This window comes from Anser brachyrhynchus (genome assembly GCF_964034855.1).
Source record: "Anser brachyrhynchus genome assembly, chromosome: 2".
In the NCBI taxonomy this organism is placed as follows: Eukaryota; Metazoa; Chordata; class Aves; order Anseriformes; family Anatidae; genus Anser; species Anser brachyrhynchus.
Window position 1 is genome coordinate 53308906 of NC_137695.1, and position 19741 is coordinate 53328646.

The 19741-nt window shown below is 41.4% G+C and overlaps 1 protein-coding gene across 2 annotated transcripts in view; it reads left to right on the forward strand.

Annotated features, from left to right (window-relative positions):
• CDKAL1 (CDKAL1 threonylcarbamoyladenosine tRNA methylthiotransferase) overlaps positions 1-19741 on the forward strand; it is a 438076-nt gene that overhangs the window by 271934 nt on the left and 146401 nt on the right. The gene's annotated exons all lie outside the window — the stretch shown is intronic.

The following is a 19741-nucleotide window of genomic DNA, read 5'->3' on the forward strand; positions in this document are numbered from 1 at the left end:
CTTCCAGAAAAGCCATATGCTGGCCTTGCTCAACAACATACTCATAATCCTATGTCAAATGCTATTCTGAGTGTGTGCAGAGCGTCCATAAGAAGACATGGAAAATTAAATGTATACCTGCATAAGAAAATTTTGTAACGAAGTAGTTCAATGAGATTATAAACAACAATGTGCACAACAATGTGAATTTGAAAGAATGTTGTATGTATGTGAAGCATGAAACAAGAGCTTTGTCTCAAACTTGGGTTGGTTTAGTTGGATTCTGTCACTAAATAAATTTATTGAAATGCATAAGAAACATTCAAAGAGAGAATCTAACTTTGAAGACAGGGAAAAATCAGGGAAGGTTATAGATTAAGGTAAGTTTTGTAGCCATGTTTTTCAGCAATATCCCAATAAATAGTTGGTTCCATACTGCTTTTCCTAAGATATTATAGAATTGAAAGTTGCACTTAGATTTTCTTAAGATGCAAAGGACGGTATTTTTTCACCTGAACACCACCACTACTTCCTCTTCCACAATGATAATGATGCTGCACCTTTCCCTGTTGAAGCAAGGAATCTTATCTTGATAGGAATAAGCAGTTTTTTACTTCACCAGCTAAAGAATGCAAGTCGGAGAAAAGTCCCAAGAAACTTCTCAGGCTCCTCTTTCATTCTTTGCTTTGTCATACACTTCACTAAGACATAACCTTTAAAAATATGCTGATTAGAAGTCTTTAGGAAGTGGATTGGTTGTGTTTCTTAGACCGTTGCATTCTGTCTTGTGCTCTCATATTCATTATAAGTTTTTGCTCTTTTTTTAATTTTAACATTTTCAGTATCTTATACAAATGCAAGTAAGGCCTCTAGCAGTTTTCACTGTCATTGTCTTTGCTTTCATTTTAACACCTAGTATAAAACGTGTTTTGGTATAGACCGCTTCTTTTGTCACTGCTGCTCACCTAATGAGTAGTTTCAGAGTGATTTTCTTATTTCCAGCAGCTGCTTAAAAAAAATGCTCTGCCCAGCAAAGGGGTACTGTAGTTGTTTTAATTTGATATAATTCGAGCAAGACAAAAGGTATATTGCATTCCTTCAATCAGTTGTAATCTTAGACTGAGGATGTCACAAACTGTGAATGATTTGTGATCTCTGATTTTCCTGTTTCTCACTTTTCTACAAAGTAGTTAGGACTCTCCCTGACCTGACTCATATTATGGAAAGGACTCTAATTTCTTTAAAAATGAATCTTTAAGTGTGATGGCAGAGCAAAAGGAATTCATGAAGGCCTATTGAAAATGTACATCTTGAATATTGCCATGCAAAACATGCATTATGTGTACACCAGCTTTTTTTGTACAATAGCAACATCTGCTTTTGCTTGTCCTCTTCGGTTTCATACATTTTGAAGGATGATTTAATCACATTTATATGTTTCATGTATGTCCGAGAATTCTTGAGCCTTGTAATTTGGTGAAATAATTCTGATCATCTGTCAAACTAAATTTGTAAAGCTTTTTTTACCTTCTGTTTTTCTGTCTACACCCCTCTTCCAAGTTTGTATCTATGAAAGATCACTAGGGAACGTTGGCAATCTCCTGTATTCATTTTTACCAGAATAAAAAAAACTTTTATGGGGAATGTGCTTTTAACTTTCCAGTTGAAGAGAAGGTAAAACTGCAATTTGTTTAAAAAATAAAAAACAAAAACAAAAGAAATTAAATGAGAAGTTGATTAACCTTCATGTCAGTTGATTAGGATAAAATCCAGACGTAGTTCTGTTATCTCCTAAGAAAGCTATGAAGCTATTTTATGGGTTGTAAACATCTTTCAATAATGATTATAAAAGCGAGCTGCATTTGATTAATTTATTTTGTTAGATGGCGTGTTGCTAACTGGAACAATGTTTGGCTTTCTGAGAAAAAAAAAAAGTGTGGGAAAAATGTATGTGTTGTGTGTCATTTTTTTGGTGTCCAGTGAGGAGGAAAAAATTGTTCCAGTCTTGTGTATCTTCTTGAGAAATCAGAAGTTTGTAGCAATTACATGCAACTGTATGTATGCAACTGCTAGTCAAGGATTTATATCACTTTACTAATGAACACATCTGATAAATGGCATAAAGAAACAGCAGTCATTAAAAGCATAAATTGATTCTAAGAACCGGACTTTCTTCCCTAGTGACATATCCTAACAGCAACAATTTTGCTTCATTTGCAGTTTTTGCCAAATTCATTCGAGCTTACCTGCAGATAAAATGTTTTGCTAGCTTTGTGACTGTATTATTCTTATAAACGCCAAAACTAATAACAAAGTTTGTATGAATACATTCGTTTTGTCCAACAACACTCTGAGTTTTAAGTGTTTTAAAACTACCAGTTTCCAAAGACTTTATGTGCATTTTTTAAATACTGATTTGTAGTATTTCATGAACTCCATTATTATCAAAAAACATTTCACAAATATCTATTTTCCTTCAAGTAAACATGGATTTCAGTCTCTGGTCACTGGCTTAATTGTGTGTGTGGAATTTATAGGTTTCTTCTCTTTGCTGGAGTTTCTGTGCCTGTCACTTGTCTGGATGCGAGGAGATGGGAAATAAAAAGAACAGGGATGTGTAGATTAATACCATGAGTTGTAGATGGTGCAGCTGCATTAGAAGCAAAGAATTCCTTAGGCCACACTGACAATGCTAATCACTTCAGTGAATGAGCGTGAAGTTGTGCCTGTGAATAAAAAGACTGATGACTGAGTAAAAGACTAAAAATTAAAAATGTATCACATCATACACAATTGAAGTGTAAGTTGCACATACTGTTCTAGCACCTTAAAAATAGAGGGGTGGGGAGATATCACGAGGGGTCTTTTTGCTGCCCTTGCCACACACCTTGTTCCTTTGAAAAACGCCTGGCTTATATTCTTTGTGTTGTGAAGCGAGGCATGGGGGACTTCAGCTACACATTAAGGAGTATCTTTCCTGGCTATCGGGAAAATAGATTGTATTCTCTGACTTAAATAATACGACTTTTTCATTCTATATATATTTTATGTGGATAGTTGGAATAGCAAATTCTTTCACTGAAAGATATTTAACCCACTTTTTGATAAGCTGGTTATTAAGCTTCTTATAGATAGAAATTTATTTGTAAGTTCCAAGAAGTGCTTACAGGTTCTTGATTTCCCACCACTGCACTAAAAAAAGAAAATTATTTCATAAATATACTCTGAGATACTGTCTGCTTTGAAACTGTACGGTTGATGGGGCTGTAATCAGGGATCTGTGTAAGCTGAACAATATTTTTACTGTACTGACTATAAGACCAGGTCTGCAGCTAGACTTTGGCCCTGTGAGTCTTTTGACTCATTAGTGTAGTGCCCACACTCACTCAGGAGTTCCCTGGAAATAAAACCAGAGGAGCAGAAATGCCACTCATCCTGGGAGTGTTTCATCTGCTTCTGAATCTGGGAGACAGTCTCTTACTATCTGCAAAGAACTGCCAGCCAACAGCTTTGCTGATGCTCCAGCTGATGCTGGAGGCCAGCATGAGAGGCTGGGGGGGAGGAAAAGGAGGAGGAGGACAGCTTCTCCTGGGCCACGAGTGGCGGGACTGGAGCAGAGGAGGGACAAAGGAAATTGATGTGTATCTGTAACCGGCCTTTAGGCTTTTATGCTGCAAGGCTTGGTAGGTCTGGGGGCCTGAGCCTGTGGTCATTCAAACTCAGGTTTGTTAAAGATAGGGAGTCAGTTTCAGTTTATACGTGATCTAAAATACTGAGCATACCCAGTGGCTTCAGATATTGCTGTCAGATAAATGCACATCTGTCCTTAAAGAGGTTAATTGTTTCAAGAGAAGCTGTTATTCCATGAAGACCATTAGTATACTTGCATGGTATGTTCTGATGTAACTTAGCACTTTGAGGTTTTGATTCAGTAAGTGTGGTTGTAACAGTGCCATGTGTATTTAGGCATGTATGTAGCATGAACCGTTTGGGGATGGGAAGTAACCACATGTTTCCAAATGATAAATTCAGCGTTCACTTGGAAGTTGTTTGTAAAGAAGGAATTATTGAGAACCATGCAATGTTTTAAAATGTTCCAAAATATTTGACAGACTGCATCCTGCGCTAAGTCATTAGGAGAAGAGCTTTTAAACTACACTAAACTTTTTTCTCTGCTGTTTTGTTCAGCTGTAGGCGATGTATGGGTTTACATTAAGAATTCATATGGGGCAATAGGAACAAAACAGGAAATTGAAGAATTTGGTAGAGAAGCTGTTATATCTACATTATATGCATTTTGAAATTTGTACTTCAAAATCTAATCCCCTCAACTAAACTTTCCCACTACACCTGGGACAGACATCCTTAAAAGATGTGTCGTTTGAATCCCTCTGCTCCTAGTAGGGGTATGGAACATGTTCATTGTACTTCTCTGATTTCCTCCAAAGTGATTTTAGTTACCCATTCTCGAGTCTCCCACAGGTGCACACAACCCACAGCCATTCCCTGTCCATCTGTCCTCCCCCAGCTGCAGCCGACATCCCCAAACCAATTTGTGGGGTGGGGGAAGGCTGCGTTCAGCCCCCTCCATATGACACTGCACCAGTGACTTAAGGCAGAGTCTTTGAAAAATAATAATTTAATGAAACAGTAATTGTGGCTGTTGCCACCAGGCTGGCCCCAGGCGAGGCCCAGCCGCCCGCTCAGTTTTGGGGCCCGGCCTGGCGGCCAGCGTAGTTGCCACCCCCCGGCTCCTCCTGCGTGACCCTGTGCAGCCACGATGTGTCCCCAGCGTTGGTGCCCAGTGGGGACCGGGGCCGTCTGCACCCGTCCTGCTCCCAGTGCCATGAGAAGCTGCGGACGAGCTGTCGTGGTGTGAAGGGGCTACACTGCCTGCGCCTGGGCGAGATGCTGCGGGACCTGTAGCTGGAAGGGCTCCGCCGCCACTGCTGCTGCCGCTGCCCCGGCCCCACGTTGCGTTGGGCCCTTCCCTGGGGCCGGTGGGCCGAGGCTTCACGTTGGGCGGGTGGCACCAGCCTCAAGATGGCTATGATGGGCCACTGGCAGAGCGGGCAGGTGGCTCTGTGGGCTGCCCAGGACTGGATGCACTCCCTGCAGAAGGAGTGCCTGCAGGGGTCCACACGAGCTGCGTCAACCAGCGGGCCCAGGCAAATGGTGCAGGTCTCTTGTCTGAGGGCCTCCGTTGGCAGCTCCTGGCGTGGCTGGCTCATGGTGCCCACCTCTGTCCTGGCGTGGAGATGCTTGTCTTCTGCAGGACGCTGCTCTGATGTCAAGTGGGAATCAAGTGCCTCTGGTCTTCAGCACCTCCCTCGCAGGTCAATAGCAGAACCTTAAGGACTCACATCCCACCAGGAGCACCTCAATGCCTTACGCCCCACCAGAAGGACCTGGATGCCTTCCCTACAACAAGAGGGACCTCAGCATCTCACGTGCCCCCAGAAGGACATTGAAGTCTTGCGTTCCACCAGAAGGACCTTGACTTCTCAAGTCCCACCAGAAGGACCGGGGTGCCTCACCTGCCACCCAGAAGGACCTCGCATCTCTCGTGCCACAGGAAGGACCGTGACGTCTCCCATGCCACCGGAATGACCTCGACGTCACGCCTTCCACTAGAAACACGTCCAAATCTCCCGCTCCAGCAGTGGGATCTCGACCTGTCGAGTGCCACCAGCCAGACTCGATGCAGGCTGGATGCTCGGGGCACTTATGGCCAGCTGCCTTTTGTGAGGCCATAGGGTGACAGTGACTCTCTGGTGCCATCACAAGGCTCTTGGGGTGCCCCTGATGACAGCACTTACAGAAATAACCTGACTGTCATGAGAAGATGCTGACGTGAAATGACTGCTCTGCACTGACAGGAGCAATGTCTGCCAGGCTGGGGTCCAGGCCGGGAGCTTGGCCTTTGGCTTGAGAACTGTGCCCGGGAGCCAGGGATGTCCTTGACATGTAGCTGGACACCTGAGCACCAGAGACGTCCTGAAGAGACCATTGAGGAGGACACAACAAGAAACTGAGGAACAACTTATCACCTGGGAACGTGAAAAAGTCTGGGCATGAGGAAAATGGCCCAAGCAAGTGGGAACGTGCATGAGAAATCAAGAGTTGTTTAAAGAATATCAGGAACATCATCAGCTATTGGCTGTGCATGGAGGATGGCAGAAATGAACAGAATCTGCTGGCTACCTGAAGTGGTGGTGTCCTATGCCTTCTTAGGTGTAAGAGTTATAAATGGTATAAAATGGGCCTGATTTTTACCCCAAAGGAAGGTTCTTTCGTCTGAGAAGCTTCCTGTACTGCTCTGTGGAGAGCAGCCCATGTTGGAGCAGTCCGTTCCTGAAGGACTGAACCCTGTGGTATGGCTCCTGGGCTGGCAGTTCTCAGCCCGGCAGGCATTTTCTTCTGCCCCAGGTTCAGGAGACTTTTTCTGTCAGCCTTTATCCCATTAGGGCATAGTCACCTTTATGGCTGCTCCCGTCACCCATACTTTCCCATTCCCATGATGATTTCCCATTCCCCAAATGACTTCCCATCCCCAAGTCTCCCACAGGTGCACACCACCTGCAGCCATTCCCTGTCCATCTGTCCTTTCCCACCTGCAGCCAACATCCCCAAACAATCTGTGGGGTGGGGGCAGGCTGCGTTCAGCCCCCTCCACGTAATGCCGCACTAGTGACTGCAGGCAGAGTCTTTGAAAAATAATATAATAATTTAATGAAACAGTAATTGTGGCTGTTGCCACTAGCCCAGCCCCAGGTGAGGCCCAGCCACCCGCTCAGTTGTGGGGCCTGGCCTGGTGTCCTGCATGGTTGTGTGCTCCTCCTGCATGGTCCTGCACAGCCACGACATGTCCCCAACTTTCGCATTCAGTGGGGACCGGGGCCGTCTGCGCCCGTCCTGCTCCCAGTGCCACGAGAAGCTGCGGACAAGCTGTTGTGGTGTGGAGGGGCTGCGCTGCCTGCGCCTGTGTGAGATGCTGCAGGACCTGTAGCTGGAAGGGCTCAGCCGCTGCTGCTGCCGCTGACGCCCCGGCCGTGCGTTGCATTGGGACCTTCCCCGGGGCTGGCAGGCTGAGGCATCCCACATGGGGCGCGGCACCAGCCTCACGATGGCTATGATGGGCCACTGGCAGAGCGGGCAGGTGGCTCTGTGGGCTGCCCAGGGCTGGATGCACTCCCTGCAGAAGGAGTGCCCGCAGGGGTCCACACGAGCTGCGTCAGCCAGCGGGCCCAGGCAAATGGTGCAGGTCTCTTGTCTGGGGGCCTCCACTGGCAGCTTCTGGCATGGCTGGCTCATGGTGCCCACCTCTGTCCTGGCATGGAGATGCTTGTCATCTGTGGGACGCTGCTCTGATGACAAGCGGTTATCAAGTGCCTCTGGTCCTCAGCACCTCCCTCACGGGTCACTGGCAGAATCTCAAAGACTCGCGGCCCACCAGCAGCGCCTTGACGCCTTGCGCTCCACCAGAAAGACCTCAATGCCTTCCCTGCAAGCAGAGGGATCTCAACATCTCCCATGCCACCAGAAGGACATCGACGTCTCAAGTACTGTTGGCTATCCATGGAGGATGGTAGAAATGAACAGAATCTCTTGGTTACCTGAAGTGGTGGTGTCATCATAGAATCATCTTAAAAACACAGAATTACAGAATCACAGAATGGCCCAGGTTGGAAGGGATATCTGAAGATATACATTCTAACCTCCTGCCGAGCAGGATCACGTAGAGCGCATTGCTCAGGATGGCATCCAGGCGGGTTTTGAATATCTCCAGAGAAGGAGACTCCACAGCCTCTCTGAGCAATCTGTGCCAGTGGTCTCTTACCATCACAGTAAAGAAGTGTATTATATTGTATATAGTGTATTAGATTGTATATTATAGTATATATATATATATACCTTATATTCAGCTGGTATCTCTTCTGCTTCAGTTTGTGTCCGTTGCCTCTTGTCCTGTCAATGGGCACAACTGAAAAGAGACAGCTCCATCCTCTCGACACCCTCCCCTCAGATATTTATATACATTTGGAGGACCAGACGCTGGAGAGAAGCCCCACAGAGAGGGACCTGGGGTTTTTGGTTGATAGCAAGCAGAATATGAGCCAGCAGTGTGCCCTGGCAGCCAGGAGGGCCAACCATTTCCTGGGGTGAGTCAAGCACGACACTGCTAGTCAGTCGAGGGAAGGGATTATCCTGCTCTCCTCTGTGCTGGCATGGCCTTACCTTGAGTACTGTGTGCACTTTTGGGCACCACCGTACAAAAAGGATGTGAAACTATTGGAGAGTGTTCAAAGAAGGGCTACTAAGATGGTGAAGGGCCTAGAGGGGAAGACGTATGACGAGAGGCTGAGGTCACTTGGACTGTTCAGCCTGGAAAAGAGGAGACTGAGGAGAGACCTCATCATGGTCTACAGCTTCCTCTTGAGGGGGAGTGGAGGAGCAGGCACCAACCTATTCTCTTTAGTGACCAGCGATAGGACCCGAGGGAATGGTGTCAAGCTGTGACAGGGGAGGTTCAGGCTGGATATCAGGAAGAGGTTCTTCACTGAGAGGGTTTTCGCGCACTGGAACAGGCTCCCCAGGGACGTAGTCACAACACCAAGCCTGTCAGAGTTTAAGAAGCGTTTGGACTGTGCTCTCAGTCATATGGTCTAAATTTTTGGGTAGACCTGTATGGTGCCAGGAGTTGGACTCGATGGTTGTTGTGGGTCCCTTTCAACTCGGGATATTGTATTCGATTCTGTTCTGTTCTGTTCTGTTCTACTCTACTCTACTCTAATCTACTCTACTCTAGTTTGTACACCCCAGAATCGCTTCTGCAAACTGAACAAATCCATGACTGGGAAGGAACTATTGGATATTTCACTTCAGTATTTCACTGCTGCCTTGAATCAGAACAATGTGAACACAAGCAACAACACCAGGACTACTCCTGTGTGAGGTCTGTTGATATTATAGAGGATTATTTGTTGTGTTTAAAACTACTGGAAGGAGCTGAGATCCCAACATTGTTTCTCTTGTGTGTGGTTATAAGACATTGAAAGAAGTTAGTGGAGTTTGCAGTTTAGTTGCAGAAGGTTTACTCAGTTTTCCTTTCAAAGAAAAATCTGGCCAGCCAAAGGAGACAGTACTGTGTCTTTCAGAGTGCTCTCTCACAACCTTAGCAGTCTGTTTGCTTGTGTGCTGCATGAAATATATAGCTTTCTTATTTTAAGTTTGGTCTCAATCCAAGGTTTTGAGATTTGTCCCCTATTCCAGTTTCTGCTCTCTCTTAATGTGTTGATGACTCTTGACATTGAGGAAAACTTGGGATCTTGCCTTTGTGGCTGAAAATTTTAGTAAATGGACATGAATGTTGGTCAGGGAAAAATGTTTTATCTCAGAGGTGTTTTGATAGTAGAAAACTTTAAGGATGAAGTAAGGGGTAATATTAGGAAACATTTTATAGTCCTAGCAAAGCCTGTAATGAGTGCACACCAGTAGAGACACCTTGTATACTGTTAACCGTATGTATTTGCACGGAGTTACTGTTAAAAGTACACACACTGCTAGATGGAATAATGTCATCATCCTCTAGTACAATCAATGCGTACAAAACTGTGGATAAGTTGTGCATCCTGCTTTAAATGTAACCTCCAGGCACTTATTCCACAATTGTGTTATGGGGTTACTGGCTAATGCTCTAGCGAGACAGTTCTATGCCCAGTTGAAGTGACTGATGGACAAGGAAGATTGGAAAAAAATCCATGAAAGCAGTAGTAGTAGGTAAAAGGTAAATAGGAGTCCAAAAAGTCAAAAATGGGTCCATCTGTATAGCTGGTTGAAATGAATTAATGTTAATGGAGCAGTGTTAGAGACTGATTTTTGTCTTGAATATACTTCCATTTTTCTTTATTTTTTTAACTCCATTTTCTGATTCAGTGTCTGGGGTTCTGGCCAAATCAGGAGGGAATGTGGATCATCCAGACTGTGAGAAGACTGTGCTTGCATCTCAGCCTTCGCTTACTTCCCTTCCAGATTTAACACTAGCTCTGCTTCCAGATTTGTCTAGGATTTTAGTACAGCACTTTGTGTGAGTGATGGGACACTTCCAAATCTGTATAAAGGAGGCAGTTCACACCTGCCATTCCCGTAAGTGCTTAATTTCACATAACGAGATGAGTAGTTGTCTTTGTCACCTGTCAAAATGAGTCTATCTCAAACCATATCATATGCCATCTGTGGGCTATATCCCTGTTATTAATTCACGACATTTTAGTGATACACCAACCATTGAGATGGAATCTGCATGGTGGCAGTGTCTTCAAATGTGTAAGGAATGCCAAGTGTGCCATGAGTTGCAACAGTATTGCTTTGCTCTTTTGCTTTGATTTTTCATGTCAGCTCAGTGTTTATGTTCCTTAACCTCACTGAAGCTAATGCCATACAGATGGCTTCCTCAAATATGCCCTGACACAGCACACAGATATGTATTACACTAAAATTACTGTTCCCTTTTCTTTTTTCTGTATTGTGTTTTTTTCCTCCAAGAACGCTCTAAACACTTTTGAGCTTTGTGCGTAAACTGAAGTTTTCAATAAGCTGGAGTGTAAGCTGATTTGAAATGCATTTTGAAAGGAAACAATATACAAACATTCTTCAACAGCAAGTAAAAGGGCAGCATGATTTCAGGAATTAAAAGGCCTCTAGGGCATGTATTTGCCTCGTTTCTAGTATTATTTTTGTCATTTTCATAGACCACTGCATTTGAAAGCACCAATTAAAATATATTGATTTGACAAGAAGAAATGAAAACTGTGGTATATATTTAAATAAATGAATAGTTAAGTCTGTGACCTCTTACTGCCATGAGTTTTGTAGTGTTTTATAGTTGGTGGACCATGCAACTGTCCCTTGCTGCAATTACATAGTTGTCTATATGCAAACTGTGTTTGTCTTGCTCTCAGTAAAATTGAAAGAAATCTCAGCTATTAAGAGGAGGGGGAGCAGAGTGGTTGCATCTGGGCTTGTAGAATAGGAGGGGGAAAAAAGCTTGATTATAGTTTCCTTTGCTGTATTGTTAAATGCTCGTTTGTCCTACGGAGGCCATGTGTACATCTTTGTGTAGTCTGTGTATTCCAGCTTTTTTTGTTAATTTTGTCTTTGATACTAAAATACTTTGTTTCTCCTACCCTTCATCTTAAAGCATTCTTTATCTTTGGGGTTTCCAAATACAATCTCCTTGAAATTACTTCTTAAAACACAATATAGCAGAATTAATGTATATTTAGATGTTATATTATTAGAAAAGGGATGAATAAATCTCTGCTGTACTTAGAGATAGGTCACACCATTTTGTCTAATTAAAGTTTTAGATCTCAGACTCACAGGTCTTAATGTCCATAAATGATTGGTGATGTTTTCTGTAAGCTGGTGGAATGATTTGACTTATTAAATGTAAAATAAAACCCATTTTAGTGTTAATGAAGTTTTAATGTTGTATTTGTAAATCTTGAATATTCTTTAAAAAAACTCATGAAACGTTGTTGTATTGGGAACTTTGATATACAGTAATGGTTTGCTTCCAGATAATGGAAAAAGGAGTATTTGTGGTGGTGGGAATTAAGCTCTTGTTCTTCTTCACAACTCTACTAGAAAAAATGCTTGGAGAAACACAGCAGAGAAAGAACTGCTTTATTTATGCAAGATTGATTTCTCCATCAGAACAGGATATTTTATGCATGCTCCTAGTGCTCTGCTGGATTTAATAATCTGTGCATAAAAATTAATGTGGGAGAAAGGAGTTAACATTAAGTAACACTTTGCTTGACCGGTTAAAGCTGTTGATGTTACCCGTACCTTAATTATGATTTGCTCATATGAATGTTTCTCTTGCTTGTTAGATATCATAAGGACGAAGAGTGTTCAAATGCAGACAGATCCACTAGGTTTTATGTTGAGTGTCAGGTTGTCTGTCAATTACATGTAATGTCACTTCATAGCAGACCTTTGGAGCTGAATTTTATTTCAGTTGGATTACTAGCAGAAAATAAAAATCACCATTAATGGAGCTGTTTATTCAAAGACCAGATATTACCTGTATGGAAAATTGCATTTTTGCTGGGTAAGATGGGAATTTTAGCTGTTACTGTGCACTTCAGGGCATTGGGCTGGAAGTTAATGTCAAAAATAGAGCTTTGGTAGAAAATTTTACCATCTTCTTTTAATATCTCTGCTTACGTTGAAAACCAAATAAGATCTCACTTTCCTAGTTATTTATAACTAGGTTATAGCGAGGTTCTACCAACTTCTTTCTGTGCTGTTCCAAAACTTCTGTTTAGTTTAGATGCATAAAACCCTTTGTTTTCTTTGAGGAATGAACTGTCACATTCACTGTGCTTTGCAGCATCATCTGCATAATCTTCAGTAAAACTGCTCTGCTTGCTTCATTAGGCTTTGGCATAAGTTTATGCATGATGTGGATAAAACTAGTGCTCCAGGTCACCAATCCAGGTTTCTGAAGACAAAAAATTAGTGAAACAGTTGTATTTGCCTATCATAAATGTGTGCCTCTCTTACATTTTGCCTGTTTTTCAAGGGTTTATTGGATAGCATAACATATAATTGAGACAGCAAATTATTTAAAGCAGCTCTGTGGTGTTGAAATCACTTTTTTTAGTGGACTTCTCTGTACGTTTCTAATGCATATTGCAAAGAGGAGTATCAATTTACCTCTGGAAGAAAATAATTCAGTACAGTAGTGCTTAATGATGAAAAATTAGAGAGCACCTTGGAGAAAATGAAAAAGGTGTGTGTTTTCTTGTTGATCAAAATTAATCATTTCACAAGGAATTAACATTAACTGTTTGGTTGGCTGGCTATAAGTCATTAAGCCATCACTCCAGCAGTTAATTAAATGTACATTTCCCCTTAAAGTGAATCCATTTATTGAAACTGGACAAGTCAACTGTGCAGAGTCTCTTTATGATTGCAGTGATGGCTGCAATAGCAATATTAACAGTTGCCATCTTTTGAAGGACTGAGACATTTATTTACTGCATGTTTCCAACCATACAACTTGCACAGGTTCACATGGGAACTGAAGGTCCTCAATGCCTTCAGGAAATCAATGTTATGCTATTAATGCCAAATGTCTCACTGAATCTGCTAAATTTTGGTGACACACTTGTGGAGACTCCACTGTCTTACTTGCGTTCACAGTTCCAAACAAGGTGAGTAATAAGCAGCCTTGTGGAAAGCAAAAAAATGCTTTACATTTTATGAAATGTAAAGTCAGGCCTATGTTAATACAGGTAGGCAGGTTGGAATAGGGATAACAATTTTCTAATCATGAAGTATTTCAGGAACCCAGGTTCAGGTATCTGTACTAAGAATTACTGTTTTTATCAGATAAATGCAAAAATAGTACTCTGCAAAGAGATTCTTTCTCTTCTTAGGTGTACCAGTTATATCCAGGTTAAGAGTAATATCTTGGAGAGAAGTACAGTTGTTAACTTAGTAGGAAAGTTCTTGATATTTCTGTGTTTAACAGTTTAAAAAAAATAAATCAGATGGCTGGTATTTGGTGCACTGTGTTTCTTTGTATACTGATTCATGGTAAGAGATGGAATAAACCTCAGTTGGGCTATGAAAGTATTGTAGTGCAGTATTATCTGGAATATTATGAATATTATATGTCACTTTTTTTTTTTTTTAACAAGAACTCCTCTTAGCCTGTCCTCATTTTTAATAAAAGAGGTTATGAGAAAATTTTGAAGGCGTATAGGTGGTTTTGGATTGGCTTGATTTGTGTTTGTTTTTTTTGTTTTGTTTTTGTTTTTTCAGAGATTCAGCTTAATCCGTAATCATGTGGGGGAGAGAATTGCTTAACTAGCTAGGGTAGTCTATTTTATGAGGTGGGAAGCAGTAGAGAGATCCAACACAGGAGAACAGCTCGGAAGGGATAGGGCCGAGCCTATGGCTCTTATGGCTAACTTTCCTGGTGGCAAATCATGGCTTTCAGCCTGGTTTGTAGCCATTTCTAACGACTGCCTGGGCTAATACCGGTTCTTTGTTTGATAATGTAGGAAGCATTTTTCCTATGTGGCAAAACAAACTTTTGCTCTCCATCTGGCAACCCAAAGATTTGATCTTAAGGTTCAGGTTACATTGATCAGAGTTGCATGTGCATCTAGCTGCTCCCAAGTGAATTCTCTATCCTAATGGGCTGCTTAGCCCTGTGTGTGTGTGTTGTATCATTACCTGGGACAGGGGTTGCCACTCACCTTGTCCAGCATGTGGCTTTATTACAGCTCCCCTAATTCTTGTCAAGATGAGGGAGAGGCATTGCCTTCCAAGCAGTATGCTTAGGGAGCTTTGTGATTATGCATCATACACGTTCTTAGGTTTTTACAACCCCATTACTCAGGGGAGGCACGAGGGGTTCCCTGTTCAAATTTTAACAAAACTGTTACGGGCTTTCCAGCCACAATCACACTGTCATCATTGCCATGCATCCATCACTAGATCACATCTGTTTTTGAATTTCACTGTAGCAGAGGAATTTAAAAATGGACCACAGCCACTTGATTTTTATCCAGGCTGTGCTGGTGGTGGCACCACTGGGCTTCTGGATGGCAACTATCAGTTGAGACCCCTCGTTACGTATCTCAAACTAACATCTGCCACAAGGGAAAGAAGTTTTGAGGGAGTGCCATTTTGTCATGTTTCCATATGCATGAGCATTTATTTGGGCTTCGCTTTTGGCAGAGGACAAAATTCTTTCGCTAGGAAACAAGTTATTCAGATCACTGTGACTCAAACATGAGGGAGAATTCAAATACTGGACCTCTGCCTACTTTAGGAGAAAGAATCACTGTCTGAAAAGCTTGCTGATACTGACAGAGATGTGTGGATATTGAGGTTTATTGTCTTTGTGATTCTCCATGGTCGTGCATCGTGTCATTACAAACAGAAGGATAGATTTTCTGGTTAGGTGGTTAAATTTGTATATTGTAATTGTTGGGATAAAATATACTGACTAGGCAATGTGCCTTGCATTCTGATGTACTCCAGCTGCTAAGAACTGGAAAAAATTAGTTCCTATGTGATCATTTTCCTAAAGGGTCTCTCACATGCATTGTTAGATTCTGACACAAGACGACTTTTGCTTTTTGTGAAGTCAGCTTGAAACAAATTGTGCTACTCTTCGACTTTTTGTTCCTACATAAAATGTCTTCTCCTGATTCATGTAGGTATTAGTAGATTCCACAGGACAGGGGGAAAAGGCAATCAGCTGTTTCAGTCATGATTAAAGACAGAAGTTTTCTTTCGCCATCTTAAGATTTGAAGAAGTTGTTCCTTTATTATTTCCAGATGGAAAAAAATACATAAAATACATAAAATATATATTGCGTTTTTTCCCACTAGCTGAAATATGCAATTACATCTACTAATGCAAAACACTTTGTTGGAAAAATTCATATATATAACAACAGGAAACAGATGTTAAGCTTAGAATGTTGAGACACTTTAAAATGCAATTATACATGAGCCTCTGATGTCCTTCAAGCTCTCTCTGGGATATTAACTAATAGTTTTATTAAGTGATAAAAACTAGTATTCTGTGTGTAGTCTGTGGTGTGGGAAAATCTGTCAGGATTAACTAAGTATGACAATCCAGCACATGGCTGTATTAAATCACACCTATGTGGTAAAGTACTTCAGTGTAGTGTTAGGTGTAGGGAGGGTAAACGGTAAGACTGGAATGATCTTACATTATGGTTTTGGGGTAGAATGTTGTATTTATAATTGAGCACTTAGAAAGTTTGGAAGATTGGTTTATGCAGATATCTGAAACTATGATGGAAAAATTTCCTTTAATTCATTATTCTGTTTCATTTTGAGCTGTTAATTCTGAGTTTCTGGTTGTGACATGTAAGTTAAAAAAAAAAAAAAGCAAAGCACTAGTGGTACTTAGAGAACAAATGACAAGGATACAGTGGCTCCTCATTTCTGTCTTGTGACTGATTATTTGGTGTTAATAATTTCTGTTCTGTTAAATCCACCAAGTTAATAGTTATGGTCCTGAAATACTTGGTGGGAAACCAGATCATCAGTGCTACATTTGATTCAGGTTTATGCCTGAAAACACATGAATATACTCAATAGAAATTCAGTGCTTGAAGTACTTGTAGCATCTTTTGTGTATCTTTAGATATAGAAAGTACATGAAGAAAGAAATTCATTTGCAATATTCTATTCCGTAGGAGCTTTGAGGGTCCAGAGCATGCTTGAAGCCTGTGACCTCAATAACTAGACTGTATGAGGGTTCCTGGATATGTAATGTGTATTGTGCATGCATTTCTGATACATAAGACAAGCAATTTACTTTTTGAAGAATTAATTTTCTTTGATTCTGAGAGACTGATGTGCATCTTTCTAAAACAGTACAATGCAGTGGAATTGTCAGTAATATTACTTATTGCATAACTGAACATTCTGGATTTATTCCATTTAGGATTTTTACGTTTTTGATGCATATAGAGACTTGTAGTGACAGCTGAAAAGCTTTTTGTGCTCGTTTAGTACAGAGCCAAGTGAAATGACTTCAAATGAAAATGGTTGTATTCTTAATCCTGCAAGATATCCACAATAGTAACTGCAAGACTTGCAGAAGTCATGATTATTTTTTAATGGGAGATAGCTAGAAGAAGCAGTTTTGACTAGAGTCTTATTTAAGTATGACCATTGAATGCATATCAATTTAGTTCTTACAGGAAGCGTTGTTGAAAGTTCACTTTTGGCACATGCCCCTGAAGTAGATCAAATGTGAGACCATCAGGTTTGTGCAAGTTATTGTAAGATTCAAAAAACTACTGGGTCTGGGAGGTGTGGTTTTTTCACCCAGCTATTCTCTGGATAGGAGAGCACATTTTAGTTTTTAGCATTTGTTTTCTATGTTTAATATTTTGCAGCAACGTGTTAATTTTCTAACAGCAAAGAAAAGAGGAAGAAAAATGAAACCAAATTTTTAAAAAATGCTTAGAGAAGTTCCTCAGTTGTGGCTTTAAAAAACAATATGAAACTGTGGTAAGACAAAGTAGTTTCTCGTTCTTTACTATAGATGGTGTCTTTAACAACAGTAAATACAAGTTATTTATGTTTTTATTTCCTGCTATCCAGCAATATGTGGCTGGTTTTGTACAAAATTCAAAAGCCGCTACTATAATGGAAAGTATCAATCTGTGTTTTAAGGTTAAAAAAGAGAAAACTTCAAAATATAAGTGTTGTTTAGTATGAGTGCAGAGGGAAAGGAACAAAATCATAACTTTTTAAACATAATATTCCCAGATCTTGGTTGCGATAGGAATCTATGGCTTTCTATCAAATGGTACTTAGCCTTGTAAAAGCTGGGATAAAAATAGGCTTTTGTAGCTAGAAGTTCTAAGTAGTAGTTGATTATCTTCAAAAAGAATTCACAAAGTGATCACTTAGCGAAGAGGCTGTTTTTCAGAAGTTGCCAACTTTGAGAGGAGTGAGAGAGAATTAATTCTTTCTATGTTGTAGAGTTATTTTTATGAACTTGGCAGATTCAGAAGCATATTATGAAACTTGGCTTTCATTGGTTTCTTGTATCATAAGTCTGTTTTTGAAGACTGAGTGGAGTATTTTGAACTAAAAGTTAAGCAGTAGGGTTGTGGTATACAGCTTGGTTCCAGCCCTTCTGCCATTTGTGATATTTTAGAAACATGCTACTGATGCAAAAAAAAAGAAATTACACGACTACTAGAATGCTTTGTATAAACTTAATTTATAGTATTTTCTAAAGCTTAAGTGAGGAAAAATTAAAGTTTTCCCCATTTTGTGACATTATTTTACAGAACTTGTTTTGTTCTGTTTCATTTGAACAATGTATTCTAGCTGAATGTCTAAAATTAAGGACATAGGGAAGTGGTTCCATTTAAAATGTCTTTGTATGGATGTGTGGTGGCATGTTCTTTACTCTTTCAGTCTCAAAGCTAATTACCTCTGGCTTCCACTGAGAGCCAGCTGCACACACCCTTGCTGTGCATCAAATTGTACACCCTCCATTATCAATATAATTATTACTGTATTATTTAGTTTACATATCTGGGATAGGGTAGGTATTCCACTGAGTAATGTAATTGCTTATCATAAACACGTAATAGAAGTTTAGACAGAAACCTTCAAAGCTGCTTTCTAAAGTGATTTGAGAGTTTTCAGATTTTGTACATACATACATGAAAGGTATGCAAAAGAGTATACAAGATTAGTTGTTCTAAAATCACACAGTCACAGAATGGTTGGGGTTAGAAGGGACCTCTGCAGATCAAATCTTGCCCAACCCCCCTGCCAAGCAGGATCACCTACAGCACATTGCACAGGATCACATCGAGGCAGAATTTGAATATTTCCAGAGAAGGAGACTTCACAGCCTCCCTGTTCCAGTGCTCTGTCACCCTCACAGTAAAGAAGTGTTTTCTAATATGCAACTGGAACTTTCTGTATTTCTGTTTGTGCCTGTGGCCCAGTGTGCTGAGCACAACTGAAGAATCTGGCTCCATCCTCTTTACACCCTCCTTTCACGTAGTTATATGCATTGATAAGATCCCCTCTCAGTCTTCTCTTCTCCAAGCTAAACAGGCCTCACCCTCTCCTCATAAGAGAGATGCTCCAGTGCTCTAATCATCTTCGTAGCCCTCCTCTGGACTCGCTCCAGTAGCTCCATGTCCAGGGATGGAGGGTGAGGCTGACTGGCCTGCAGTTTCCTGGGTCTTCCTCCTTGCACTTTTTAAAGACTGGAGTGACAAAGGCTTTCTTCCAGTCCTCAGGCACCTCTCCTGTTCTCCACAACCTTTCAAAGATGATGGAGGGTGGCCTAACAATAACATCCACTGGCTCCCTCAGCACTTGTGGGTGCATTCCACTGGGGGCCAGGGACTTGTGGGTGTGAAGTTTGCCTAAATGATCTCTAACTTGATACTCCTTCACCAAGGGAAAGTCATCTTTTCTCCAGACTTCCTCTCTTGTCTCTAGGGTTCAAGATTCCTGAGGGCTTGTCTTAGCAGCGAAGACTGAGGCAAAGAAGGCATTTAGTATCACTGCCTTCTCCGTATCCTTTTTTATGAGGACGTCTGCCACATTCAGCAGCAGGCCCATGTTTTCCCTAGTCATCTTTTTGCTATTGATAAATTTGAAGAAGCCCTTCTTGTTGTCCTTGTGTGGTGTTTTTACCCTGCTGGGCAGCTGAACTCCACCAAAACTGCTCTCTCATTTCCCCTCCTCAGAAGAATAGGGGAGAAGAAAGTATGATGGAAAGAAAAAAAAAGTTTCATGGGTCGAGATAAGGATAATTTAACTAAAGGGAAAAGGAAGAGGGAAAAAAAAACACACACAGACAAAACAAAACAAAAACAAACAAACAAACAAAAAAAGCAAAGGCTGTGCGGAAGCACAGAGAGATAAAAAATGTATTCTCTACTTCCCATCAGCAAGTGATGGAGTTTATTTGGGAGAACAGACATCTTCATAACAAGAGTCTCCCTTTCCTTCCCCTTCCCCACCTTTTATTGCTGTGTGACACCATGTGGTGGAGAATATCCCATTGGTTGTAGGTCAGCTGCCCTGGTGATGTCCCCTCCCCACCTCTTGCCAACCCCCAGCCTGCTGGCTCTTTGCCGGGGGGGTGTTGGAGAGGGTCCTGATGCTGTGCCAGCACAGCTCAGCAGCGGCCACAACACTGGTG